General features: G+C 45.8%; 17 non-coding genes across 17 annotated transcripts; 12 read left to right on the top strand and 5 right to left on the bottom strand.

Moving 5' to 3' along the window:
- The first annotated feature begins 5,878 nt into the window (after positions 1-5,878).
- Positions 5,879-5,961, top strand: trnal-cag (transfer RNA leucine (anticodon CAG)). The gene has a single exon. It is a non-coding gene; the product is annotated as a tRNA-Leu (tRNA).
- Positions 5,962-8,329: 2,368 nt separating this feature from the next.
- On the bottom strand, positions 8,330-8,402 carry trnak-cuu (transfer RNA lysine (anticodon CUU)). Its single transcript has one exon. It is a non-coding gene; the product is annotated as a tRNA-Lys (tRNA).
- A 441-nt stretch (positions 8,403-8,843) lies between these two features.
- Positions 8,844-8,915, top strand: trnaw-cca (transfer RNA tryptophan (anticodon CCA)). The gene has a single exon. It is a non-coding gene; the product is annotated as a tRNA-Trp (tRNA).
- Positions 8,916-9,551: 636 nt separating this feature from the next.
- On the top strand, positions 9,552-9,634 carry trnal-cag (transfer RNA leucine (anticodon CAG)). The gene has a single exon. It is a non-coding gene; the product is annotated as a tRNA-Leu (tRNA).
- A 2,367-nt stretch (positions 9,635-12,001) lies between these two features.
- trnak-cuu (transfer RNA lysine (anticodon CUU)) lies at positions 12,002-12,074 on the bottom strand. Its single transcript has one exon. It is a non-coding gene; the product is annotated as a tRNA-Lys (tRNA).
- Positions 12,075-12,515: 441 nt separating this feature from the next.
- Positions 12,516-12,587, top strand: trnaw-cca (transfer RNA tryptophan (anticodon CCA)). Its single transcript has one exon. It is a non-coding gene; the product is annotated as a tRNA-Trp (tRNA).
- A 636-nt stretch (positions 12,588-13,223) lies between these two features.
- trnal-cag (transfer RNA leucine (anticodon CAG)) lies at positions 13,224-13,306 on the top strand. The gene has a single exon. It is a non-coding gene; the product is annotated as a tRNA-Leu (tRNA).
- A 2,381-nt stretch (positions 13,307-15,687) lies between these two features.
- On the bottom strand, positions 15,688-15,760 carry trnak-cuu (transfer RNA lysine (anticodon CUU)). The gene has a single exon. It is a non-coding gene; the product is annotated as a tRNA-Lys (tRNA).
- Positions 15,761-16,209: 449 nt separating this feature from the next.
- On the top strand, positions 16,210-16,281 carry trnaw-cca (transfer RNA tryptophan (anticodon CCA)). Its single transcript has one exon. It is a non-coding gene; the product is annotated as a tRNA-Trp (tRNA).
- Positions 16,282-16,917: 636 nt separating this feature from the next.
- Positions 16,918-17,000, top strand: trnal-cag (transfer RNA leucine (anticodon CAG)). The gene has a single exon. It is a non-coding gene; the product is annotated as a tRNA-Leu (tRNA).
- Positions 17,001-19,883: 2,883 nt separating this feature from the next.
- On the top strand, positions 19,884-19,955 carry trnaw-cca (transfer RNA tryptophan (anticodon CCA)). The gene has a single exon. It is a non-coding gene; the product is annotated as a tRNA-Trp (tRNA).
- Positions 19,956-20,591: 636 nt separating this feature from the next.
- On the top strand, positions 20,592-20,674 carry trnal-cag (transfer RNA leucine (anticodon CAG)). The gene has a single exon. It is a non-coding gene; the product is annotated as a tRNA-Leu (tRNA).
- A 2,367-nt stretch (positions 20,675-23,041) lies between these two features.
- trnak-cuu (transfer RNA lysine (anticodon CUU)) lies at positions 23,042-23,114 on the bottom strand. Its single transcript has one exon. It is a non-coding gene; the product is annotated as a tRNA-Lys (tRNA).
- Positions 23,115-23,555: 441 nt separating this feature from the next.
- Positions 23,556-23,627, top strand: trnaw-cca (transfer RNA tryptophan (anticodon CCA)). Its single transcript has one exon. It is a non-coding gene; the product is annotated as a tRNA-Trp (tRNA).
- Positions 23,628-24,263: 636 nt separating this feature from the next.
- On the top strand, positions 24,264-24,346 carry trnal-cag (transfer RNA leucine (anticodon CAG)). The gene has a single exon. It is a non-coding gene; the product is annotated as a tRNA-Leu (tRNA).
- Positions 24,347-26,714: 2,368 nt separating this feature from the next.
- Positions 26,715-26,787, bottom strand: trnak-cuu (transfer RNA lysine (anticodon CUU)). Its single transcript has one exon. It is a non-coding gene; the product is annotated as a tRNA-Lys (tRNA).
- Positions 26,788-27,228: 441 nt separating this feature from the next.
- Positions 27,229-27,300, top strand: trnaw-cca (transfer RNA tryptophan (anticodon CCA)). Its single transcript has one exon. It is a non-coding gene; the product is annotated as a tRNA-Trp (tRNA).
- The last annotated feature ends 531 nt before the right edge of the window (positions 27,301-27,831 follow it).

Genomic DNA, 27,831 nt, shown 5'->3' with positions numbered 1-27,831 from the left:
AGATAACCATTAAATATTAATTATCCAGACTCATATGAGCTGCAAAGCAACCATGACCCCGACGTCATTTGAACACGCAGCCTTGGGATCAGGCGCACTACCGTTGCGACACGAGGTCTAGACAGCTCCCAATCATATTCAGGTTGATATATATATATATATATACAAGAATCATAGCTGGTCCCTGGTGGTCGACTGGAACTCACCCGGTTATGATTCTTAATCAAGGAATTCAGCGTGACAAAAGATTTGGCTACAGTTCACTGTATAAAAGTAATTCTAGTCTGTGAGACGAGTTATAATTGCTTGTATCACCGTTAATAAACACAACACTTTCTGTTACAGATTTAAGTTACAGACTCTCTTTGCGGGGCGCTTGTTCTGGGTTTAATATTACAAACTGGGTGACATGGCTGATCGTGATCAGGCAGGGGGAGGCTGAGCGGCCCCACTGTGTGGGTGCGGAAGAGAACACGTTAGGGGTGTGCGGGGGAAATCAGTGACATTTTTTGTAAAGGGCAGCGGAGAAGAAGGACTGAGAGCTTTCAGTGTGGGACAGAAGTTGTTTAAAGTGAGGCAACACATTGCCGATCAGCACAGAGGGAGTTCATTGAGTCAGGTCCCCTCTGCTGCTGCTATAGAGCCGGGTATCCGCAGTATAGCGGTTGTCACGTTCGAGGTTTGGCGAGCAACCAGAGGCGAATTTATCCTCCTGTCAAAAGGGCCACAACGGCTTCTCCCCTGTTCTTTAATTGTTCTTTATTTCACTTCACTGAATAGATAACTTCGAGTGAGAGAAAACCGATCCACAGTGAGACCCATTTCATCTTATGTTCACTTTTAAACACTGGAGTCTCCGAATCGCTGAAGTTCAGAAATGTAATCCATGGATCTGCAGGTTGGCAGTCAGTAAGAAACCGTTTCTGTCTGGATCCGGGAGAGGTGATGGCTTCCGGCTGAAGATTGCCGGTACTGTCGATAGATTTTTGTTGGGTAAGCGTATTCAGGGTTACGTAACCAAAGCGGGTAGATGGAGTGAAGATGCAGATCAGCTCTGATTTAATTGAATGGCGCAACAGGCTCGAGGGGCTGAATGGCCTCCTCCTCTTCCTATGGAGTCACTGCAATACAATGCACCCGAGTGCTGGAGGGTTTCCGGTGTGTTGTGGTTATCGCATTCCGCGAACGCACGAAAACTCAATGGTTCGAAAGTGGGTAGAGGCCATTTAATGCCTTTTCTCCATTCAAGTTTAGTGATTATGAAAACTGGAATAATTTGCACGCTTGGTTCAGTATAAATAAAATGCGCATTGACAGGCGAATTATGCCATTCAAATGGCAGCGTTACAATGAGTGAAGTAATTCTCAATAATATTTCCCAAAAAGGACACAGTTTGGGTTGCGGTACTGTAAGCAGGATTTGGGGAAAGTTGGCGCTGATTTAGGGAATCTCCCACTCGCGTATCGCTATTTGACGAGCTGGGCATTATTTTATTTAAAAATCGAGACTGGGGACTTTCTCATTGAGAATGAGGAAAGCAGAACAACACAGATTAATAGGAAAACACAAGGTCGGCGACAGGATTCAAATGGCAGTTTCCATCGGTCTGTCTGGCTGTCCTTTCAATAAGTAATAAAAAAAAGCGCGTCTCTAAAAATGTCCCCACCCTGTTATGATTCAGGAAACTGCACAGGGATATAGAGAAGAGGAAGAGCGAAGGGGAAAATATTGTTTCCAAGGAGAACTAATGCAGGCACTCCTCTGCTGCGCCTGGGGTGGCCTCCTGCAGCCCGGATACATTAACATCCTAACAGCTCATTAACTGTAGGAGTGGGACCGGGCGGCGCTTCAGAAGACAGGTCGAAAAGGCAAAGTCACTCTTTCGGTCTAAAGTGCTCTGCTCATCAAGAATAGCGACACACACACGATGGTTTTACAATGGTTAGCTCCTCACCTGGCTAGGCTTTGAAGCGGCATTCTCGGTAGTCCGATTTTCGCTTCGGTGTTTGTTTAAATTTCCGAGAAGCCCACGGTTCAAATCCCAAACGAACACTCGTGTCGCCGGCCAGTATTCAACTTGCAGTTGAATCTTTTGCAATCACCCTTTAATAACCGATTACCATAATTTACAGAATGCAAAAAAGGCGTAAACGCTCTTCAATGACGCATTTTCCCCTTTGTAAGTTATCAACTGTTAACCATATCTCATTTTACACATTGTATTTTTGGAATCTCGATTAAATTGCTAATTGCTTATGAAAGCAGAAATTCGGCGCAACTTTATTTAAAGCGAACAGGATCGTTCACTGCACATAACGAAATCCTGGCGAATGTAAATGTTTCCCGCCCGGGCTCGAACCCGGGACAATTCGCGTGGGAGGCGAACATAATAACATGTACATTACACCAACCGCTGCGGCATAGCCCACAGATAATAGAATCAGTAGTGAACAAAATATCGCCCAGTGCACATTTTCAGATTCAACGCAGTCAGCTTTTTCATCAATGAAAGACGTTTTCAGTGAAACGATTTGGAAGCATGTGTAACTCGTACTTGTAGCTTTAATAAAAGTTTGTGACGTTTGACTCCCGCTCATGTCTCTTCTTCCTCTGTTGAATAACAAAGGAGGGGCTGACGTTGACCAGACTGCACTGCGCCTGATATTTGTGAGCTCCTCCTTTATATTGACTGATGCTGTTTCAGCTGAACCAATCAGCACAGAGGGGCTTTACTGGTCAGTTCCCCTCTGTTGGAGATACGGACCCAGCAGTTCCCGTAGTGTAGTGGTTATCACGTTCGCTTTACACGTCATTCCTGCCATCCCATGTATCAGTCTGGTGAATCTTTGCTGCACTCCCTCCATGGCAAGAACATCCTTCCTCAGATAAGGTGACCAAAGCTGCACACAATACTCAAGGTATGGGCTCACCAAGGCCTTGTACAACTGCAGCAAGACATCCTTTCTCCTGTACTCGAAAACTCTCACTATAAAGGCCAACATTTGCCTTCTTAACCACCTGCTGCACCTGCATGCTTACCTTCAGCGATTGGTGCACACGGACACCCAGGTCTCATTGCAGTTCCCCTTTTCCCAATCTATTGACATTCTGATAATAAGCTGTCTTCCTGTTTTTGCCACCAAAGTTGATAACCTCACATTTATCCACATTATACTGCAGCTGCCATGCTTCTGCTAAATCACCTAACCTGTCCATATCATACTGGAGTTTCTCTGCATCCTCCTCACAGCACACATGCCCACCCAGCTTTGTGTCGTCTGCAAACTTGGAGTTATTACATCTAGTTCAACCTTCTAGATCATTAATATATATTGTGAGTAGCTGGAGTCCTAGCACTTATCCCTGCCCTACCCCACTAGTAATTGCCTGCCACTTGGAAACAGACCCGTTTAGACATACTCTTTGCTTCCTGTCTGCCAACCAGTTCTCTATCTAAGTCTGTACCTTACCCCCAATCCCATGTGCTTTAACTTTGCACGCCAATCTCTTATGTGGGACCTTATCGAAAGCCTTCTGAAAGTCCAAATTCACCACATCCACTGGTTCTCCCTTATCTATTCTACCAGTTACATCCTCAAAAAAGTCTAACATTTCCATCTGACCTGGTACTGAAAGTGGAGACGGTTCCACAGTGTAGCAGTTATCACGTTTGCGGAATCATTTTGTTGGAACTTGCTCCTTCTGCTTGTCCAGGGGCGAGATTGCTCTCCTGTGTGTGGAAATATCAAATAAAACAAAAGAATTAGGAGCTGGAGTAGCCCATATATTGTGTAAAATGAGATATGGGTAACAGTTAACAGTTAACATGCAAAGCACAAAACTTGCTGACAAGGGTGGTGCTGTTGCTGTTTGGCGAACCGACCTCTACCTAGCGGAAGCTGTACGCCAACTCTCCAAAACCTCCTCCTACCTCCGCCTGGACCATGACCCCACTACCGAATATCAAGTCACCATTTGCAAGACTGTCACTGACCTCGTATGAGAAGAGATTGAGTAAACTAGGCCTGCAATCTCTTGAATTCGGAAGAATGGGAGGGGATCTCATTAAGCATGCAAAATTATTACAGGGTTTGATCGGTTGGATGCTGGGAGAATGTTTCCCTTGGCTGGTGAGTCTAGAACCAGGGGCCACAGCCTCAGGATAAAGGTTAGGCCATTCAGGACTGAGAGGAGAAGAAATTTCTTCACACAGAGTGTGGTGAATCTTTGGAATTTTCTACCCCAGATGGCTGTGGAGGCTTAGTCATTGGGTATGTTCAAAGCAGAAGTCGGTAGGTTTCTGTCTGGTAAGGGCATCAAGGGATATGGCGATAGGGCCGGTGAATGGATTTGAGGCAGGAGATCAGCCATGATCTCATAGAATCCCCTACATTTGCTTAAAAATCTGTTCCATTCCCTCTTTTTTCCAGTTCTGACGAAAGGTTATCGACCTGAAACGCTAACTCTGTTTCTCTCTTCGCAGAAGCTGCCTGACCTGCTGAGTATCTCCAGCATTTTCTGTTTCAATTCAGATTTCCAGCATCTGCAGTATTTTCTCAGTTCGCATTTCTTTCATTGTGCTAAACAAGGTTATCGCTCAATTAATGACGCTTTGAAAGCAACATAAAAGTTTAACAAAATAAATACCGGCTAACGTGGGGCTGGAACCCACGACTCTGAAATTAAGAGTCTCATGCTCTACCGACTGAGCTAGCCGGGCCGGTCGAAACTCTGTTTCATTGTCGCTGATTGCAGTCAGGCCCGGCCCGGTCACAACAGCATGTCTGAGCCGCGTTTCTGGACACTACGAAACAAGTTCTCCAGAAGCCAAAGGCGTATAAGGAACTCAAGCAGCAAAATCCCTTTCATTAACCACAGGGGTTCAGGCAATTTTCTGATCGCAAAGCGCTTTAGTCCTTGTCAATATCTCTTGTCTATTTCCCGGAGATTCCCGATTCTGTCTTTCTCTCTGGCTCTGTTTATTGTGTCTGTGGCCACCTGCGGGTTGATTTTGAAGGAATACCTGTGTTTGTGTCTGCTTGTTACGTTAAACAAATGAGGGCATCAGGCGCTTCTGCGAATGACACTGAGGAATCAGGAGAAGGCAGGAGGAATGAAACAGTGTTTGTGGAACGTGTGTATATGAAAACAGCGCGGTTTATATTGTCGGAGCTCGTGGCGCAACGGTAGCGTGTCTAACTCCGCATCAGAAGGCTGCGTTTTCAAATCACGTCGGGGTCACTGTTCCTTTGGGTAATTCCAGAATTATTCTTTTCTTTGCCGTTTCACAATAACCAGACACTTGCTCCAACGACTGTCTCACTCTTTCCCCAGTGTCAGGGAGAGAAGCGCCACAATTCCTCATTTATTTAATGTGACAAGACACAAGCACAGGTATTCGCTCAAAATCAACCTGCAGGTGGCCACACAGAATAAACAGAGCCAGAGAGACAGGCAGAATCGGGAAACACCGGAAAATACACGAGAGATATTGACAAGGTGAGAAAGCGCTTTGCGATCAAAAAATTGCCTGAATCCCTGTGGTTAATGAAAGGGCTTTTGATGCTTGATTTCCTTACACACCTTGGAATTCAGATGAACCTGGTTCATGGTTTGCAGAACAATTTAAACCCCTGGGTTAAATCCATTAATTATTCGCTTTTCCCCAGCTCCAGAGCTCAGAGTGTTACTGCCCATCCCTGGAGCTGCAAGATACCAGGGACCCAGGACAAACCTCCCCATACACCGAGCACAAGTTCAGGAAATCCCCGCGGGAGATGATATCCCGGTCACTGAGCCTTCATCAGCATTGAACAAGCACCCGGACGGAAACGTTCTTCATGCGGAAGTGATGAGATGCAGAAGTTAACGGAACAAGTCAGGATGGCCGAGCGGTCTAAGGCGCTGCGTTCAGGTCGCAGTCTCCTCTGGAGGCGTGGGTTCGAATCCCACTTCTGACAGTCTTTACTTTTAATTACCAAGCGGAACTCATTTATTTTCACACCACTGTAATGACATTGGGACATCCCTTAAAAGTGGGATTCAGCAGTTCACCTGCTCCATTCACATAGAAACATAGAAGATAGGAGCAGGAGTAGGCCATTCGGCCCCTCGAGCCTACTCCGCCATTTAATGAGATCATGGCTGATCATCCACATTCAGTACCCTGTCCCTGCTTTCTCCCCATATCCCTTTATCTCTTTAGCCTTAAGAAATATATCTAACTCCTTCTTGAATATATTTAATGAATTGGCCTCAACTGCCTTCTGTGGTACAGAATTCAACAGGTTCACCACTCTCTGGGTGAAGAAATTCCTCCTCATCTCAGCCCTTAGTGGCTTACCCCTTATCCTTAGACTGTGACCGCTGGTTCTGGATTCCCGCACCATCGGGATCATTCTTCCTGCATCTAGTGTGTCTAGTCCTGTTAGAATTTTGTAAGTTTCAATGAGATCCCCTCTCGTTCTTTTAACTCTAGCGAATATAAGCCTAATCATCTCAATCTGTCTTCATACGTCATTCCTGCCATCCCATGTATCAGTCTGGTGAATCTTCGCTGCACTCCCTCCATGGCAAGAACATCCTTCCTCAGATAAGGTGACCAAAGCTGCACACAATACTCTAGGTATGGTCTCACCAAGGCCTTGTACAAATGCAGCAAGACATCCTTGCTCCTGTACTCGAAACCTCTCACTATAAAGGCCAACATTTGCCTTCTTAACCACCTGCTGCACCTGCATGCTTACCTTCAGCGATTGGTGCACACGGACACCCAGGTCTCATTGCAGTTTCCCTTTTCCCAATCTATTGACATTCTGATAATAAGCTGTCTTCCTGTTTTTGCCACCAAAGTTGATAACCTCACATTTATCCACATTATACTGCATCTGCCATGCTTCTGTTAATCACCTAACCTGTCCATATCATACTGGAGTTTCTCTGCATCCTCCTCACAGCACACATGCCCACCCAGCTTTGTGTCGTCTGCACACTTGGAGTTATTACATCTAGTTCAACCTTCTAGATCATTAATATATATTGTGAGTAGCTGGAGTCCTAGCACTTATCCCTGCCCTACCCCACTAGTAATTGCCTGCCACTTGGAAACAGACCCGTTTAGACATACTCTTTGCTTCCTGTCTGCCAACCAGTTCTCTATCTAAGTCTGTACCTTACCCCCAATCCCATGTGCTTTAGCGTTGCACGCCAATCTCTTATGTGGGACCTTCTGAAAGTCCAAATACACCACATCCACTGGTTCTCCCTTATCTATTCTACCAGTTACATCCTCAAAAAATTCTAACATTTCCATCTGACCTGGTACTGAAAGTGGAGACGGTTCCACAGTGTAGCAGTTGTCACGTTTGCGGAATCATTTTGTTGGAACCTGCTCCTTCTGCTTGTCCAGGGGCGAGATTGCTCTCCTGTGTGTGGAAATAACAAATAAAACAAAAGAATTAGGAGCTGGAGTAGCCCATATATTGTGTAAAATGAGATATGGGTAACAGTTAACAGTTAACATGCAAAGCACAAAACTTGCTGACAAGGGTGGTGCTGTTGCTGTTTGGCGAACCGACCTCTACCTAGTGGAAGCTGTACGCCAACTCTCCAACACCTCCTCCTACCTCCGCCTGGACCATGACCCCACTACCGAATATCAAGTCACCATCTGCAAGACTGTCACTGACCTCGTATGAGAAGAGATTGAGTAAACTAGTCCTGCAATCTCTTGAATTCGGAAGTATGGGAGGGGATCTCATTAAGCATGCACAATTATTACAGGGTTTGATCGGTTGGATGCTGGGAGAATGTTTCCCATGGCTGGGGAGTCTAGAACCAGGGGCCACAACCTCAGGATAAAGGTTAGGCCATTCAGGACTGAGAGGAGAAGAAATTTCTTCACACAGAGGGTGGTGAATCTTTGGAATTTTCTACCCCAGATGGCTGTGGAGGCTCAGTCATTGGGTATGTTCAAAACAGAAGTCGGTAGATTTCTGTCTGGTAAGGGCATCAAGGGATATGGCGATAGGGCCGGTGAATGGATTTGAGGCAGGAGGTCAGCCATGGTCTCAAAGAATCCCCTACATTTGCTTAAAAATCTGTTCCATTATCTCTGACGAAAGGTTATCGACCTGAAACGTTAACTCTGTTTCTCTCTTCGCAGAAGCTGCCTGACCTGCTGAGTATCTCCAGCATTTTCTGTTTCAATTCAGATTTCCAGCATCTGCAGTATTTTCTCAGTTCGCATTTCTTTCATTGTGCAAAACAAGGTTATCGCTCAATTAATGACGCTTTGAAAGCAACATAAAAGTTTAACAAAATAAATACCGCCTAACGTGGGGCTCGAACCCACGACTCTGAAATTAAGAGCCTCATGCTCTACCGACTGAGCTAGCCGGGCCGGTCGAAACTATATTTCATTGTCGCTGATTGCAGTCAGGCCCGGCCCGGTCACAACAGCATGTCTGAGCCGCGTTTCTGCAAACTACGAAACAAGTTCTCCAGAAGCCCAAGGCGTATAAGGAACTCAAGCAGCAAAATCCCTTTCATTAACCACAGGCAATTTTCTGATCGCAAAGCGCTTTAGTCCTTGTCAATATCTCTTGTCTATTTCCCGGAGATTCCCGATTCTGTCTTTCTCTCTGGCTCTGTTTATTGTGTCTGTGGCCACCTGCGGGTTGATTTTGAAGGAATACCTGTGTTTGTGTCTGCTTGGTACGTTAAACAAATGAGGGCACCAGGCGCTTCTGTGAATGACACTGAGGAATCAGGAGAAGGCAGGAGGAATGAAACAGTGTTTGTGGAACGTGTGTATATGAAAACAGCGCGTTTTATATTTTCGGAGCTCGTGGCGCAACGGTAGCGCGTCTGACTCCAGATCAGAAGGCTGTGTGTTCAAATCACGTCGGGGTCAATGTTCTTCCGGGTAATTTAAGATTTATTGTTTTCTTTGCCGTTTCACAATAACCAGACTCTTGCTCCAAAGACTGTCTCACTCTTTCCACAGTGTCAGGGAGAGAAGCGCCACAATTCCTCATTTATTTAATGTGACAAGACACAAGCACAGGTATTCGCTCAAAATCAACCTGCAGGTGGTCACACAGAATAAACAGAGCCAGAGAGACAGGCAGAATCGGGAAACACCGGCAAATACACGAGAGATATTGACAAGGTGAGAAAGCGCTTTGCGATCAAAAAATTGCCTGAATCCCTGTGGTTAATGAAAGGGCTTTTGATGCTTGATTTCCTTACACACCTTGGAATTCAGATGAACCTGGTTCATGGTTTGCAGAACAATTTAAACCCCTGGGTTAAATCCATTAATTATTCGCTTTTCCCCAGCTCCAGAGCTCAGATTGTTACTGCCCATCCCTGGAGCTGCAAGATACCAGGGACCCAGGACAAACCTCCCCATACACCGAGCACAAGTTCAGGAAAACCCCGGGGGAGATGATATCCCGGTCACTGAGCCTTCATCAGCATTGAACAAGCACCCGGACGGAAACGTTCTTCATGCGGAAGTGATGAGATGCAGAAGTTAACGGAACAAGTCAGGATGGCCGAGCGGTCTAAGGCGCTGCGTTCAGGTCGCCGTCTCCTCTGGAGGCGTGGGTTCGAATCCCACTTCTGACAGTCTTTACTTTTAATTACCAAGCGGAACTCATTTATTTTCACACCACTGTAATGACATTGGGACATCCCTTAAAAGTGGGATTCAGCAGTTCACCTGCTCCATTCACATAGAAACATAGAAGATAGGAACAGGAGTAGGCCATTCGGCCCCTCGAGCCTGCTCCGCCATTTAATGAGATCATGGCTGATCATCCACATTCAGTACCCTGTCCCTGCTTTCTCCCCATATCCCTTTATCTCTTTAGCCTTAAGAAATATATCTAACTCCTTCTTGAATATATTTAATGAATTGGCCTCAACTGCCTTCTGTGGTACAGAATTCAACAGGTTCACCACTCTCTGGGTGAAGAAATTCCTCCTCATCTCAGCCCTTAGTGGCTTACCCCTTATCCTTAGACTGTGACCGCTGGTTCTGGATCCCGCACCATCGGGATCATTCTTCCTGCATCTAGCGTGTCTAGTCCTGTTAGAATTATGTAAGTTTCAATGAGATCCCCTCTCGTTCTTTTAACTCTAGCGAATATAAGCCTAATCATCTCAATCTGTCTTCATACGTCATTCCTGCCATCCCATGTATCAGTCTGGTGAATCTTCGCTGCACTCCCTCCATGGCAAGAACATCCTTCCTCAGATAAGGTGACCAAAGCTGCACACAATACTCTAGGTATGGTCTCACCAAGGCCTTGTACAAATGCAGCAAGACATCCTTGCTCCTGTACTCGAAACCTCTCACTATAAAGGCCAACATTTGCCTTCTTAACCACCTGCTGCACCTGCATGCTTACCTTCAGCGATTGGTGCACACGGACACCCAGGTCTCATTGCAGTTTCCCTTTTCCCAATCTATTGACATTCTGATAATAAGCTGTCTTCCTGTTTTTGCCACCAAAGTTGATAACCTCACATTTATCCACATTATACTGCATCTGCCATGCTTCTGTTAATCACCTAACCTGTCCATATCATACTGGAGTTTCTCTGCATCCTCCTCACAGCACACATGCCCACCCAGCTTTGTGTCGTCTGCACACTTGGAGTTATTACATCTAGTTCAACCTTCTAGATCATTAATATATATTGTGAGTAGCTGGAGTCCTAGCACTTATCCCTGCCCTACCCCACTAGTAATTGCCTGCCACTTGGAAACAGACCCGTTTAGACATACTCTTTGCTTCCTGTCTGCCAACCAGTTCTCTATCTAAGTCTGTACCTTACCCCCAATCCCATGTGCTTTAGCGTTGCACGCCAATCTCTTATGTGGGACCTTCTGAAAGTCCAAATACACCACATCCACTGGTTCTCCCTTATCTATTCTACCAGTTACATCCTCAAAAAATTCTAACATTTCCATCTGACCTGGTACTGAAAGTGGAGACGGTTCCACAGTGTAGCAGTTGTCACGTTTGCGGAATCATTTTGTTGGAACCTGCTCCTTCTGCTTGTCCAGGGGCGAGATTGCTCTCCTGTGTGTGGAAATAACAAATAAAACAAAAGAATTAGGAGCTGGAGTAGCCCATATATTGTGTAAAATGAGATATGGGTAACAGTTAACAGTTAACATGCAAAGCACAAAACTTGCTGACAAGGGTGGTGCTGTTGCTGTTTGGCGAACCGACCTCTACCTAGTGGAAGCTGTACGCCAACTCTCCAACACCTCCTCCTACCTCCGCCTGGACCATGACCCCACTACCGAATATCAAGTCACCATCTGCAAGACTGTCACTGACCTCGTATGAGAAGAGATTGAGTAAACTAGTCCTGCAATCTCTTGAATTCGGAAGTATGGGAGGGGATCTCATTAAGCATGCACAATTATTACAGGGTTTGATCGGTTGGATGCTGGGAGAATGTTTCCCATGGCTGGGGAGTCTAGAACCAGGGGCCACAACCTCAGGATAAAGGTTAGGCCATTCAGGACTGAGAGGAGAAGAAATTTCTTCACACAGAGGGTGGTGAATCTTTGGAATTTTCTACCCCAGATGGCTGTGGAGGCTCAGTCATTGGGTATGTTCAAAACAGAAGTCGGTAGATTTCTGTCTGGTAAGGGCATCAAGGGATATGGCGATAGGGCCGGTGAATGGATTTGAGGCAGGAGGTCAGCCATGGTCTCAAAGAATCCCCTACATTTGCTTAAAAATCTGTTCCATTATCTCTGACGAAAGGTTATCGACCTGAAACGTTAACTCTGTTTCTCTCTTCGCAGAAGCTGCCTGACCTGCTGAGTATCTCCAGCATTTTCTGTTTCAATTCAGATTTCCAGCATCTGCAGTATTTTCTCAGTTCGCATTTCTTTCATTGTGCAAAACAAGGTTATCGCTCAATTAATGACGCTTTGAAAGCAACATAAAAGTTTAACAAAATAAATACCGCCTAACGTGGGGCTCGAACCCACGACTCTGAAATTAAGAGCCTCATGCTCTACCGACTGAGCTAGCCGGGCCGGTCGAAACTATATTTCATTGTCGCTGATTGCAGTCAGGCCCGGCCCGGTCACAACAGCATGTCTGAGCCGCGTTTCTGCAAACTACGAAACAAGTTCTCCAGAAGCCCAAGGCGTATAAGGAACTCAAGCAGCAAAATCCCTTTCATTAACCACAGGCAATTTTCTGATCGCAAAGCGCTTTAGTCCTTGTCAATATCTCTTGTCTATTTCCCGGAGATTCCCGATTCTGTCTTTCTCTCTGGCTCTGTTTATTGTGTCTGTGGCCACCTGCGGGTTGATTTTGAAGGAATACCTGTGTTTGTGTCTGCTTGGTACGTTAAACAAATGAGGGCACCAGGCGCTTCTGTGAATGACACTGAGGAATCAGGAGAAGGCAGGAGGAATGAAACAGTGTTTGTGGAACGTGTGTATATGAAAACAGCGCGTTTTATATTTTCGGAGCTCGTGGCGCAACGGTAGCGCGTCTGACTCCAGATCAGAAGGCTGTGTGTTCAAATCACGTCGGGGTCAATGTTCTTCCGGGTAATTTAAGATTTATTGTTTTCTTTGCCGTTTCACAATAACCAGACTCTTGCTCCAAAGACTGTCTCACTCTTTCCACAGTGTCAGGGAGAGAAGCGCCACAATTCCTCATTTATTTAATGTGACAAGACACAAGCACAGGTATTCGCTCAAAATCAACCTGCAGGTGGTCACACAGAATAAACAGAGCCAGAGAGACAGGCAGAATCGGGAAACACCGGCAAATACACGAGAGATATTGACAAGGTGAGAAAGCGCTTTGCGATCAAAAAATTGCCTGAATCCCTGTGGTTAATGAAAGGGCTTTTGATGCTTGATTTCCTTACACACCTTGGAATTCAGATGAACCTGGTTCATGGTTTGCAGAACAATTTAAACCCCTGGGTTAAATCCATTAATTATTCGCTTTTCCCCAGCTCCAGAGCTCAGATTGTTACTGCCCATCCCTGGAGCTGCAAGATACCAGGGACCCAGGACAAACCTCCCCATACACCGAGCACAAGTTCAGGAAAACCCCGGGGGAGATGATATCCCGGTCACTGAGCCTTCATCAGCATTGAACAAGCACCCGGACGGAAACGTTCTTCATGCGGAAGTGATGAGATGCAGAAGTTAACGGAACAAGTCAGGATGGCCGAGCGGTCTAAGGCGCTGCGTTCAGGTCGCCGTCTCCTCTGGAGGCGTGGGTTCGAATCCCACTTCTGACAGTCTTTACTTTTAATTACCAAGCGGAACTCATTTATTTTCACACCACTGTAATGACATTGGGACATCCCTTAAAAGTGGGATTCAGCAGTTCACCTGCTCCATTCACATAGAAACATAGAAGATAGGAACAGGAGTAGGCCATTCGGCCCCTCGAGCCTGCTCCGCCATTTAATGAGATCATGGCTGATCATCCACATTCAGTACCCTGTCCCTGCTTTCTCCCCATATCCCTTTATCTCTTTAGCCTTAAGAAATATATCTAACTCCTTCTTGAATATATTTAATGAATTGGCCTCAACTGCCTTCTGTGGTACAGAATTCAACAGGTTCACCACTCTCTGGGTGAAGAAATTCCTCCTCATCTCAGCCCTTAGTGGCTTACCCCTTATCCTTAGACTGTGACCGCTGGTTCTGGATTCCCGCACCATCGGTATCATTCTTCCTGCATCTAGTGTGTCTAGTCCTGATAGAATTTTGTAAGTTTCAATGAGATCCCCTCTCGTTCTTTTAACTCTAGCGAATATAAGCCTAATCATCTCAATCTGTCTTCATACGTCATTCCTGCCATCCCATGTATCAGTCTGGTGAATCCTCGCTGCACTCCCTCCATGGCATGAACATCCTTCCTCAGATAAGGTGACCAAAGCTGCACACAATACTCTAGGTATGGTCTCACCAAGGCCTTGTACAAATGCAGCAAGACATCCTTGCTCCTGTACTCGAAATCTCTCACTATAAAGGCCAACATCTGCCTTCTTAACCACCTGCTGCACCTGCATGCTTACCTTCAGCGATTGGTGCACACGGACACCCAGGTCTCATTGCAGTTCCCCTTTTCCCAATCTATTGACATTCGGATAATAAGCTGTCTTCCTGTTTTTGCCACCAAAGTTGATAACCTCACATTTATCCACATTATACTGCATCTGCCATGCTTCTGTTAATCACCTAACCTGTCCATATCATACTGGAGTTTCTCTGCATCCTCCTCACAGCACACATGCCCACCCAGCTTTGTGTCGTCTGCACACTTGGAGTTATTACATCTAGTTCAACCTTCTAGATCATTAATATATATTGTGAGTAGCTGGAGTCCTAGCACTTATCCCTGCCCTACCCCACTAGTAATTGCCTGCCACTTGGAAACAGACCCGTTTAGACATACTCTTTGCTTCCTGTCTGCCAACCAGTTCTCTATCTAAGTCTGTACCTTACCCCCAATCCCATGTGCTTTAACTTTGCACGCCAATCTCTTATGTGGGACCTTCTGAAAGTCCAAATACACCACATCCACTGGTTCTCCCTTATCTATTCTACCAGTTACATCCTCAAAAAAGTCTAACATTTCCATCTGACCTGGTACTGAAAGTGGAGACGGTTCCACAGTGTAGCAGTTATCACGTTTGCGGAATCATTTTGTTGGAACTTGCTCCTTCTGCTTGTCCAGGGGCGAGATTGCTCTCCTGTGTGTGGAAATAACAAATAAAACAAAAGAATTAGGAGCTGGAGTAGCCCATATATTGTGTAAAATGAGATATGGGTAACAGTTAACAGTTAACATGCAAAGCACAAAACTTGCTGACAAGGGTGGTGCTGTTGCTGTTTGGCGAACCGACCTCTACCTAGCGGAAGCTGTACGCCAACTCTCCAACACCTCCTCCTACCTCCGCCTGGACCATGACCCCACTACCGAATATCAAGTCACCATTTGCAAGACTGTCACTGACCTCGTATGAGAAGAGATTGAGTAAACTAGGCCTGCAATCACTTGAATTCGGAAGAATGGGAGGGGATCTCATTAAGCATGCAAATTTATTACAGGATTTGATCGGTTGGATGCTGGGAGAATGTTTCCCTTGGCTGGGGAGTCTAGAACCAGGGGCCACAGCCTCAGGATAAAGGTTAGGCCATTCCGGACTGAGAGGAGTAGAAATTTCTTCACACAGAGGGTGGTGAATCTTTGGAATTTTCTACCCCAGATGGCTGTGGAGGCTCCGTCATTGGGTATGTTCAAAGCAGAAGTCGGTAGATTTCTGTCTGGTAAGGGCATCAAGGGATATGGCGATAGGGCCGGTGAATGGATTTGAGGCAGGAGATCAGCCATGATCTCATAGAATCCCCTACATTTGCTTAAAAATCTGTTCCATTACCTCTTTTTTCCAGTTCTGACGAAAGGTTATCGACCTGAAACGTTAACTCTGTTTCTCTCTTCGCAGAAGCTGCCTGACCTGCTGAGTATCTCCAGCATTTTCTGTTTCAATTCAGATTTCCAGCATCTGCAGTATTTTCTCAGTTCGCATTTCTTTCATTGTGCAAAACAAGGTTATCGCTCAATTAATGACGCTTTGAAAGCAACATAAAAGTTTAACAAAATAAATACCGCCTAACGTGGGGCTCGAACCCACGACTCTGAAATTAAGAGCCTCATGCTCTACCGACTGAGCTAGCCGGGCCGGTCGAAACTATATTTCATTGTCGCTGATTGCAGTCAGGCCCGGCCCGGTCGCAACAGCATGTCTGAGCCGCGTTTCTGCAAACTACGAAACAAGTTCTCCAGAAGCCCAAGGCGTATAAGGAACTCAAGCAGCAAAATCCCTTTCATTAACCACAGGGGTTCAGGCAATTTTCTGATCGCAAAGCGCTTTAGTCCTTGTCAATATCTCTTGTCTATTTCCCGGAGATTCCCGATTCTGTCTTTCTCTCTGGCTCTGTTTATTGTGTCTGTGGCCACCTGCGGGTTGATTTTGAAGGAATACCTGTGTTTGTGTCTGCTTGGTACGTTAAACAAATGAGGGCACCAGGCGCTTCTGTGAATGACACTGAGGAATCAGGAGAAGGCAGGAGGAATGAAACAGTGTTTGTGGAACGTGTGTATATGAAAACAGCGCGTTTTATATTTTCGGAGCTCGTGGCGCAACGGTAGCGCGTCTGACTCCAGATCAGAAGGCTGTGTGTTCAAATCACGTCGGGGTCAATGTTCTTCCGGGTAATTTAAGATTTATTGTTTTCTTTGCCGTTTCACAATAACCAGACTCTTGCTCCAAAGACTGTCTCACTCTTTCCACAGTGTCAGGGAGAGAAGCGCCACAATTCCTCATTTATTTAATGTGACAAGACACAAGCACAGGTATTCGCTCAAAATCAACCTGCAGGTGGTCACACAGAATAAACAGAGCCAGAGAGACAGGCAGAATCGGGAAACACCGGCAAATACACGAGAGATATTGACAAGGTGAGAAAGCGCTTTGCGATCAAAAAATTGCCTGAATCCCTGTGGTTAATGAAAGGGCTTTTGATGCTTGATTTCCTTACACACCTTGGAATTCAGATGAACCTGGTTCATGGTTTGCAGAACAATTTAAACCCCTGGGTTAAATCCATTAATTATTCGCTTTTCCCCAGCTCCAGAGCTCAGATTGTTACTGCCCATCCCTGGAGCTGCAAGATACCAGGGACCCAGGACAAACCTCCCCATACACCGAGCACAAGTTCAGGAAAACCCCGGGGGAGATGATATCCCGGTCACTGAGCCTTCATCAGCATTGAACAAGCACCCGGACGGAAACGTTCTTCATGCGGAAGTGATGAGATGCAGAAGTTAACGGAACAAGTCAGGATGGCCGAGCGGTCTAAGGCGCTGCGTTCAGGTCGCAGTCTCCTCTGGAGGCGTGGGTTCAAATCCCACTTCTGACAGTCTTTACTTTTAATTACCAAGCGGAACTCATTTATTTTCACACCACTGTAATGACATTGGGACATCCCTTAAAAGTGGGATTCAGCAGTTCACCTGCTCCATTCACATAGAAACATAGAAGATAGGAGCAGGAGTAGGCCATTCGGCCCCTCGAGCCTGCTCCGCCATTTAATGAGATCATGGCTGATCATCCACATTCAGTACCCTGTCCCTGCTTTCTCCCCATATCCCTTTATCTCTTTAGCCTTAAGAAATATATCTAACTCCTTCTTGAATATATTTAATGAATTGGCCTCAACTGCCTTCTGTGGTACAGAATTCAACAGGTTCACCACTCTCTGGGTGAAGAAATTCCTCCTCATCTCAGCCCTTAGTGGCTTACCCCTTATCCTTAGACTGTGACCGCTGGTTCTGGATTCCCGCACCATCGGGATCATTCTTCCTGCATCTAGTGTGTCTAGTCCTGTTAGAATTTTGTAAGTTTCAATGAGATCCCCTCTCGTTCTTTTAACTCTAGCGAATATAAGCCTAATCATCTCAATCTGTCTTCATACGTCATTCCTGCCATCCCATGTATCAGTCTGGTGAATCTTCGCTGCACTCCCTCCATGGCAAGAACATCCTTCCTCAGATAAGGTGACCAAAGCTGCACACAATACTCTAGGTATGGTCTCACCAAGGCCTTGTACAAATGCAGCAAGACATCCTTGCTCCTGTACTCGAAACCTCTCACTATAAAGGCCAACATTTGCCTTCTTAACCACCTGCTGCACCTGCATGCTTACCTTCAGCGATTGGTGCACACGGACACCCAGGTCTCATTGCAGTTCCCCTTTTCCCAATCTATTAACATTCTGATAATAAGCTGTCTTCCTGTTTTTGCCACCAAAGTTGATAACCTCACATTTATCCACATTAAACTGTATCTGCCATGCTTCTGTTAATCACCTAACCTGTCCATATCATACTGGAGTTTCTCTGCATCCTCCTCAGAGCACACATGCCCACCCAGCTTTGTGTCGTCTGCACACTTGGAGTTATTACATCTAGTTCAACCTTCTAGATCATTAATATATATTGTGAGTAGCTGGAGTCCTAGCACTTATCCCTGCCCTACCCCACTAGTAATTGCCTGCCACTTGGAAACAGACCCGTTTAGACATACTCTTTGCTTCCTGTCTGCCAACCAGTTCTCTATCTAAGTCTGTACCTTACCCCCAATCCCATGTGCTTTAACTTTGCACGCCAATCTCTTATGTGGGACCTTCTGAAAGTCCAAATACACCACATCCACTGGTTCTCCCTTATCTATTCTACCAGTTACATCCTCAAAAAATTCTAACATTTCCATCTGACCTGGTACTGAAAGTGGAGACGGTTCCACAGTGTAGCAGTTATCACGTTTGCGGAATCATTTTGTTGGAACTTGCTCCTTCTGCTTGTCCAGGGGCGAGATTGCTCTCCTGTGTGTGGAAATAACAAATAAAACAAAAGAATTAGGAGCTGGAGTAGCCCATATATTGTGTAAAATGAGATATGGGTAACAGTTAACAGTTAACATGCAAAGCACAAAACTTGCTGACAAGGGTGGTGCTGTTGCTGTTTGGCGAACCGACCTCTACCTAGCGGAAGCTGTACGCCAACTCTCCAACACCTCCTCCTACCTCCGCCTGGACCATGACCCCACTACCGAATATCAAGTCACCATCTGCAAGACTGTCACTGACCTCGTATGAGAAGAGATTGAGTAAACTAGGCCTGCAATCTCTTGAATTCGGAAGAATGGGAGGGGATCTCATTAAGCATGCACAATTATTACAGGGTTTGATCGGTTGGATGCTGGGAGAATGTTTCCCTTGGCTGGGGAGTCTAGAACCAGGGGCCACAACCTCAGGATAAAGGTTAGGCCATTCAGGACTGAGAGGAGAAGAAATTTCTTCACACAGAGGGTGGTGAATCTTTGGAATTTTCTACCCCAGATGGCTGTGGAGGCTCAGTCATTGGGTTTGTTCAAAACAGAAGTCGGTAGATTTCTGTCTGGTAAGGGCATCAAGGGATATGGCGATAGGGCCGGTGAATGGATTTGAGGCAGGAGGTCAGCCATGGTCTCATAGAATCCCCTACATTTGCTTAAAAATCTGTTCCATTATCTCTGACGAAAGGTTATCGACCTGAAACGTTAACTCTGTTTCTCTCTTCGCAGAAGCTGCCTGACCTGCTGAGTATCTCCAGCATTTTCTGTTTTAATTCAGATTTCCAGCATCTGCAGTATTTTCTCAGTTCGCATTTCTTTCATTGTGCAAAACAAGGTTATCGCTCAATTAATGACGCTTTGAAAGCAACATAAAAGTTTAACAAAATAAATACGGCCTAACGTGGGGCTCGAACCTACGATTGTGAAATATAAGAGCCTCATGCTCTACCGACTGAGCTAGCCGGGCCGGTCGAAACTATATTTGATTGTCGCTGATTGCAGTCAGGCCCGGCCCGGTCACAACAGCATGTCTGAGCCGCGTTTCTGCAAACTACGAAACAAGTTCTCCAGAAGCCCAAGGCGTATAATGAACTCAAGCAGCAAAATCCCTTTCATTAACCACAGGCAATTTTCTGATCGCATTGCGCTTTAGTCCTTGTCAATATCTCTTGTCTATTTCCCGGAGATTCCCGATTCTGTCTTTCTCTCTGGCTCTGTTTATTGTGTCTGTGGCCACCTGCGGGTTGATTTTGAAGGAATACCTGTGTTTGTGTTTGCTTGGTACGTTAAACAAATGAGGGCATCAGGCGCTTCTGTGAATGACACTGAGGAATCAGGAGAAGGCAGGAGGAATGAAACAGTGTTTGTGGAACGTGTGTATATGAAAACAGCGCGGTTTATATTTTCGGACCTCGTGGCGCAACGGTAGCGCGTCTGACTCCAGATCAGAAGGCTGCGTGTTCAAATCACGTCGGGGTCAATGTTCTTCCGGGTAATTTAAGATTTATTGTTTTCTTTGCCGTTTCACAATAACCAGACTCTTGCTCCAAAGACTGTCTCACTCTTTCCGCAGTGTCAGGGAGAGAAGCGCCACAATTCCTCATTTATTTAATGTGACAAGACACAAGCACAGGTATTCGCTCAAAATCAACCTGCAGGTGGTCACACAGAATAAACAGAGCCAGAGAGACAGGCAGAATCGGGAAACACCGGCAAATACACGAGAGATATTGACAAGGTGAAAAAGCGCTTTGCGATCAAAAAATTGCCTGAATCCCTGCGGTTAATGAAAGGGCTTTTGATGCTTGATTTCCTTACACACCTTGGAGTTCAGATGAACCTGGTTCATGGTTTGCAGAACAATTTAAACCCCTGGGTTAAATCCATTAATTATTCGCTTTTCCCCAGCTCCAGAGCTCAGATTGTTACTGCCCATCCCTGGAGCTGCAAGATACCAGGGACCCAGGACAAACCTCCCCATACACCGAGCACAAGTTCAGGAAAACCCCGGGGGAGATGATATCCCGGTCACTGAGCCTTCATCAGCATTGAACAAGCACCCGGACGGAAACGTTCTTCATGCGGAAGTGATGAGATGCAGAAGTTAACGGAACAAGTCAGGATGGCCGAGCGGTCTAAGGCGCTGCGTTCAGGTCGCAGTCTCCTCTGGAGGCGTGGGTTCGAATCCCACTTCTGACAGTCTTTACTTTTAATTACCAAGCGGAACTCATTTATTTTCACACCACTGTAATGACATTGGGACATCCCTTAAAAGTGGGATTCAGCAGTTCACCTGCTCCATTCACATAGAAACATAGAAGATAGGAGCAGGAGTAGGCCATTCGGCACCTCGAGCCTGCTCCGCCATTTAATGAGATCATGGCTGATCATCCACATTCAGTACCCTGTCCCTGCTTTCTCCCCATATCCCTTTATCTCTTTAGCCTTAAGAAATATATCTAACTCCTTCTTGAATATATTTAATGAATTGGCCTCAACTGCCTTCTGTGGTACAGAATTCAACAGGTTCACCACTCTCTGGGTGAAGAAATTCCTCCTCATCTCAGCCCTTAGTGGCTTACCCCTTATCCTTAGACTGTGACCGCTGGTTCTGGATCCCGCACCATCGGGATCATTCTTCCTGCATCTAGTGTGTCTAGTCCTGTTAGAATTATGTAAGTTTCAATGAGATCCCCTCTCGTTCTTTTAACTCTAGCGAATATAAGCCTAATCATCTCAATCTGTCTTCATACGTCATTCCTGCCATCCCATGTATCAGTCTGGTGAATCTTCGCTGCACTCCCTCCATGGCAAGAACATCCTTCCTCAGATAAGGTGACCAAAGCTGCACACAATACTCTAGGTATGGTCTCACCAAGGCCTTGTACAAATGCAGCAAGACATCCTTGCTCCTATACTCGAAACCTCTCACTATAAAGGCCAACATTTGCCTTCTTAACCACCTGCTGCACCTGCATGCTTACCTTCAGCGATTGGTGCACACGGACACCCAGGTCTCATTGCAGTTCCCCTTTTCCCAATCTATTGACATTCTGATAATAAGCTGTCTTCCTGTTTTTGCCACCAAAGTTGATAACCTCACATTTATCCACATTAAACTGCATCTGCCATACTTCTGTTAATCACCTAACCTGTCCATATCATACTGGAGTTTCTCTGCGTCCTCCTCAGAGCACACATGCCCACCCAGCTTTGTGTCGTCTGCACACTAGGAGTTATTACATCTAGTTCAACCTTCTAGATCATTAATATATATTGTGAGTAGCTGGAGTCCTAGCACTTATCCCTGCCCTACCCCACTAGTAATTGCCTGCCACTTGGAAACAGACACGTTTAGACATACTCTTTGCTTCCTGTCTGCCAACCAGTTCTCTATCTAAGTCTGTACCTTACCCCCAATCCCATGTGCTTTAACTTTGCACGCCAATCTCTTATGTGGGACCATCTGAAAGTCCAAATACACCACATCCACTGGTTCTCCCTTATCTATTCTACCAGTTACATCCTCAAAAAATTCTAACATTTCCATCTGACCTGGTACTGAAAGTGGAGACGGTTCCACAGTGTAGCAGTTATCACGTTTGCGGAATCATTTTGTTGGAACTTGCTCCTTCTGCTTGTCCAGGGGCGAGATTGCTCTCCTGTGTGTGGAAATAACAAATAAAACAAAAAAATTAGGAGCTGGAGTAGCCCATATATTGTGTAAAATGAGATATGGGTAACAGTTAACAGTTAATATGCAAAGCACAAAACTTGCTGACAAGGGTGGTGCTGTTGCTGTTTGGCGAACCGACCTCTACCTAGCGGAAGCTGTACGCCAACTCTCCAACACCTCCTCCTACCTCCGCCTGGACCATGACCCCACTACCGAATATCAAGTCACCATCTGCAAGACTGTCACTGACCTCGTATGAGAAGAGATTGAGTAAACTAGGCCTGCAATCTCTTGAATTCGGAAGAATGGGAGGGGATCTCATTAAGCATGCACAATTATTACAGGGTTTGATCGGTTGGATGCTGGGAGAATGTTTCCCTTGGCTGGGGAGTCTAGAACCAGGTGCCACAACCTCAGGATAAAGGTTAGGCCATTCAGGACTGAGAGGAGAAGACATTTCTTCACACAGAGGGTGGTGAATCTTTGGAATTTTCTACCCCAGATAGCTGTGGAGGCTCAGTCATTGGGTATGTTCAAAACAGAAGTCGGTAGATTTCTGTCTGGTAAGGGCATCAAGGGATATGGCGATAGGGCCGGTGAATGGATTTGAGGCAGGAGATCAGGCATGGTCTCATAGAATCCCCTACATTTGCTTAAAAATCTGTTCCATTGTCTCTGACGAAAGGTTATCGACCTGAAACGTTAACTCTCTTTCTCTCTTCGCAGAAGCTGCCTGACCTGCTGAGTATCTCCAGCATTTTCTGTTTCAATTCAGATTTCCAGCATCTGCAGTATTTTCTCAGTTCGCATTTCTTTCATTGTGCAAAACAAGGTTATCGCTCAATTAATGACGCTTTGAAAGCAACATAAAAGTTTAACAAAATAAATACCGCCTAACGTGGGGCTCGAACCCACGACTCTGAAAGTAAGAACCTCATGCTCTACCGACTGAGCTAGCCGGGCCGGTCGAAACTATATTTCATTGTCGCTGATTGCAGTCAGGCCCGGCCCGGTCACAACAGCATGTCTGAGCCGCGTTTCTGCAAACTACGAAACAAGTTCTCCAGAAGCCCAAGGCGTATAAGGAACTCAAGCAGCAAAATCCCTTTCATTAACCACAGGCAATTTTCTGATCGCAAAGCGCTTTAGTCCTTGTCAATATCTCTTGTCTATTTCCCGGAGATTCCCGATTCTGTCTTTCTCTCTGGCTCTGTTTATTGTGTCTGTGGCCACCTGCGGGTTGATTTTGAAGGAATACCTGTGTTTGTGTCTGCTTGGTACGTTAAACAAATGAGGGCATCAGGCGCTTCTGTGAATGACACTGAGGAATCAGGAGAAGGCAGGAGGAATGAAACAGTGTTTGTGGAACGTGTGTATATGAAAACAGCGCGGTTTATATTTTCGGACCTCGTGGCGCAACGGTAGCGCGTCTGACTCCAGATCAGAAGGCTGCGTGTTCAAATCAGGTCGGGGTCAATGTTCTTCCGGGTAATTTAAGATTTATTGTTTTCTTTGCCGTTTCACAATAACCAGACTCTTGCTCCAAAGACTGTCTCACTCTTTCCCCAGTGTCAGGGAAAGAGGCGCCACAATTCCTCATTTATTTAATGTGACAAGACACAAGCACAGGTATTCGCTCAAAATCAACCTGCAGGTGGTCACACAGAATAATCAGAGCCAGAGAGACAGGCAGAATCGGGAAACACCGGCAAATACACGAGAGATATTGACAAGGTGAGAAAGCGCTTTGCGATCAAAAAATTGCCTGAATCCCTGTGGTTAATGAAAGGGCTTTTGATGCTTGATTTCCTTACACACCTTGGAATTCAGATGAACCTGGTTCATGGTTTGCAGAACAATTTAAACCCCTGGGTTAAATCCATTAATTATTCGCTTTTCCCCAGCTCCAGAGCTCAGATTGTTACTGCCCATCCCTGGAGCTGCAAGATACCAGGGACCCAGGACAAACCTCCCCATACACCGAGCACAAGTTCAGGAAAACCCCGGGGGAGATGATATCCCGGTCACTGAGCCTTCATCAGTATTGAACAAGCACCCGGACGGAAACGTTCTTCATGCGGAAGTGATGAGATGCAGAAGTTAACGGAACAAGTCAGGATGGCCGAGCGGTCTAAGGCGCTGCGTTCAGGTCGCAGTCTCCTCTGGAGGCGTGGGTTCGAATCCCACTTCTGACAGTCTTTACTTTTAATTACCAAGCGGAACTCATTTATTTTCACACCACTGTAATGACATTGGGACATCCCTTAAAAGTGGGATTCAGCAGTTCACCTGCTCCATTCACATAGAAACATAGAAGATAGGAGGAGGAGTAGGCCATTCGGCCCCTCGAGCCTGCTCCGCCATTTAATGAGATCATGGCTGATCATCCACATTCAGTACCCTGTCCCTGCTTTCTCCCCATATCCCTTTATCTCTTTAGCCTTAAGAAATATATCTAACTCCTTCTTGAATATATTTAATGAATTGGCCTCAACTGCCTTCTGTGGTACAGAATTCAACAGGTTCACCACTCTCTGGGTGAAGAAATTCCTCCTCATCTCAGCCCTTAGTGGCTTACCCCTTATCCTTAGACTGTGACCGCTGGTTCTGGATTCCCGCACCATCGGGATCATTCTTCCTGCATCTAGTGTGTCTAGTCCTGTTAGAATTTTGTAAGTTTCAATGAGATCCCCTCTCGTTCTTTTAACTCTAGCGAATATAAGCCTAATCATCTCAATCTGTCTTCATACGTCATTCCTGCCATCCCATGTATCAGTCTGGTGAATCTTCGCTGCACTCCCTCCATGGCAAGAACATCCTTCCTCAGATAAGGTGACCAAAGCTGCACACAGTACTCTAGGTATGGTCTCACCAAGGCCTTGTACAAATGCAGCAAGACATCCTTGCTCCTGTACTCGAAACCTCTCACTTTCAAGGCCAACATTTGACTTCTTAACCACCTGCTGCACCTGCATGCTTACCTTCAGCGATTGGTGCACACGGACACCCAGGTCTCATTGCAGTTCCCCTTTTCCCAATCTATTGACATTCTGATAATAAGCTGTCTTCCTGTTTTTGCCACCAAAGTTGATAACCTCACATTTATCCATATTAAACTGCGTCTGCCATGCTTCTGTTAATCACCTAACCTCTCCATATCATACTGGAGTTTCTCTGCATCCTCCTCACAGCACACATGCCCACCCAGCTTTGTGTCGTCTGCACACTTGGAGTTATTACATCTAGTTCAACCTTCTAGATCATTAATATATATTGTGAGTCGCTGGAGTCCTAGCACTTATCCCTGCCCTACCCCACTAGTAATTGCCTGCCACTTGGAAACAGACCCGTTTAGACATACTCTTTGCTTCCTGTCTGCCAACCAGTTCTCTATCTAAGTCTGTACCTTACCCCCAATCCCATGTGCTTTAACTTTGCACGCCAATCTCTTATGTGGGACCTTCTGAAAGTCCAAATACACCACATCCACTGGTTCTCCCTTATCTATTCTACCAGTTACATCCTCAAAAAATTCTAACATTTCCATCTGACCTGGTACTGAAAGTGGAGACGGTTCCACAGTGTAGCAATTATCACGTTTGCGCAATCATTTTGTTGGAACTTGCTCCTTCTGCTTGTCCAGGGGCGAGATTGCTCTCCTGTGTGTGGAAATAACAAATAAAACAAAAGAATTAGGAGCTGGAGTAGCCCATATATTGTGTAAAATGAGATATGGGTAACAGTTAACAGTTAACATGCAAAGCACAAAACTTGCTGACAAGGGTGGTGCTGTTGCTGTTTGGCGAACCGACCTCTACCTAGCGGAAGCTGTACGCCAACTCTCCAACACCTCCTCCTACCTCCGCCTGGACCATGACCCCACTACCGAATATCAAGTCACCATTTGCAAGACTGTCACTGAACTCGTATGAGAAGAGATTGAGTAAACTAGGCCTGCAATCTCTTGAATTCGGAAGAATGGGAGGGGATTTCATTTAGCATGCGAAATTATTACAGGATTTGATCGGTTGGATGCTGGGAGAATGTTTCCCTTGGCTGGGGAGTCTAGAACCAGGGGCCACAACCTCAGGATAAAGGTTAGGCCATTCAGGACTGAGAGGAGAAGAAATTTCTTCACACAGAGGGTGGTGAATCTTTGGAATTTTCTACCCCAGATGGCTGTGAAGGCTCAGTCATTGGGTATTTTCAAAACAGAAGTCGGTAGATTTCTGTCTGGTAAGGGCATCAAGGGATATGGCGATAGGGCCGGTGAATGGATTTGAGGCAGGAGATCAGGCATGGTCTCATAGAATCCCCTGCATTTGCTTCAAAATCTGTTCCATTATCTCTGACGAAAGGTTATCGACCTGAAACGTTAACTCTGTTTCTCTCTTCGCAGAAGCTGCCTGACCTGCTGAGTATCTCCAGCATTTTCTGTTTCAATTCAGATTTCCAGCATCTGCAGTATTTTCTCAGTTCGCATTTCTTTCCTTGTGCAAAACAAGGTTATCGCTCAATTAATGACGCTTTGAAAGCAACATAAAAGTTTAACAAAATAAATACCGCCTAACGTGGGGCTCGAACCCACGACTCTGAAATTAAGAACCTCATGCTCTACCGACTGAGCTAGCCGGGCCGGTCGAAACTAAATTTCCTTGTCGCTGATTGCAGTCAGGCCCGGCCCGGTCACAACAGCATGTCTGAGCCGCGTTTCTGCAAACAACGAAACAAGTTCTCCAGAAGCCCAAGGCGTATAAGGAACTCAAGCAGCAAAATCCCTTTCATTAACCACAGGCAATTTTCTGATCGCAAAGCGCTTTAGTCCTTGTCAATATCTCTTGTCTATTTCCCGGAGATTCCCGATTCTGTCTTTCTCTCTGGCTCTGTTTATTGTGTCTGTGGCCACCTGCGGGTTGATTTTGAAGGAATACCTGTGTTTGTGTCTGCTTGGTACGTTAAACAAATGAGGGCATCAGGCGCTTCTGTGAATGACACTGAGGAATCAGGAGAAGGCAGGAGGAATGAAACAGTGTTTGTGGAACGTGTGTATATGAAAACAGCGCGGTTTATATTTTCGGACCTCGTGGCGCAACGGTAGCGCGTCTGACTCCAGATCAGAAGGCTGCGTGTTCAAATCACGTCGGGGTCAATGTTCTTCCGGGTAATTTAAGATTTATTGTTTTCTTTGCCGTTTCACAATAACCAGACTCTTGCTCCAAAGACTGTCTCACTCTTTCCCCAGTGTCAGGGAAAGAGGCGCCACAATTCCTCATTTATTTAATGTGACAAGACACAAGCACAGGTATTCGCTCAAAATCAACCTGCAGGTGGTCACACAGAATAATCAGAGCCAGAGAGACAGGCAGAATCGGGAAACACCGGCAAATACACGAGAGATATTGACAAGGTGAGAAAGCGCTTTGCGATCAAAAAATTGCCTGAATCCCTGTGGTTAATGAAAGGGCTTTTGATGCTTGATTTCCTTACACACCTTGGAATTCAGATGAACCTGGTTCATGGTTTGCAGAACAATTTAAACCCCTGGGTTAAATCCATTAATTTTTCGCTTTTCCCCAGCTCCAGAGCTCAGATTGTTACTGCCCATCCCTGGAGCTGCAAGATACCAGGGACCCAGGACAAACCTCCCCATACACCGAGCACAAGTTCAGGAAAACCCCGG

Source organism: Somniosus microcephalus, unplaced genomic scaffold (assembly GCF_052327205.1).
Source record: "Somniosus microcephalus isolate GS21.2 unplaced genomic scaffold, FLI_Smic_1.0 unresolved_chr4, whole genome shotgun sequence".
Lineage (NCBI taxonomy): Eukaryota > Metazoa > Chordata > Chondrichthyes > Squaliformes > Somniosidae > Somniosus > Somniosus microcephalus.
The sequence above is the reverse complement of the archived record's forward strand: the minus strand, read 5'-3'. Positions and strand labels throughout refer to the sequence as shown.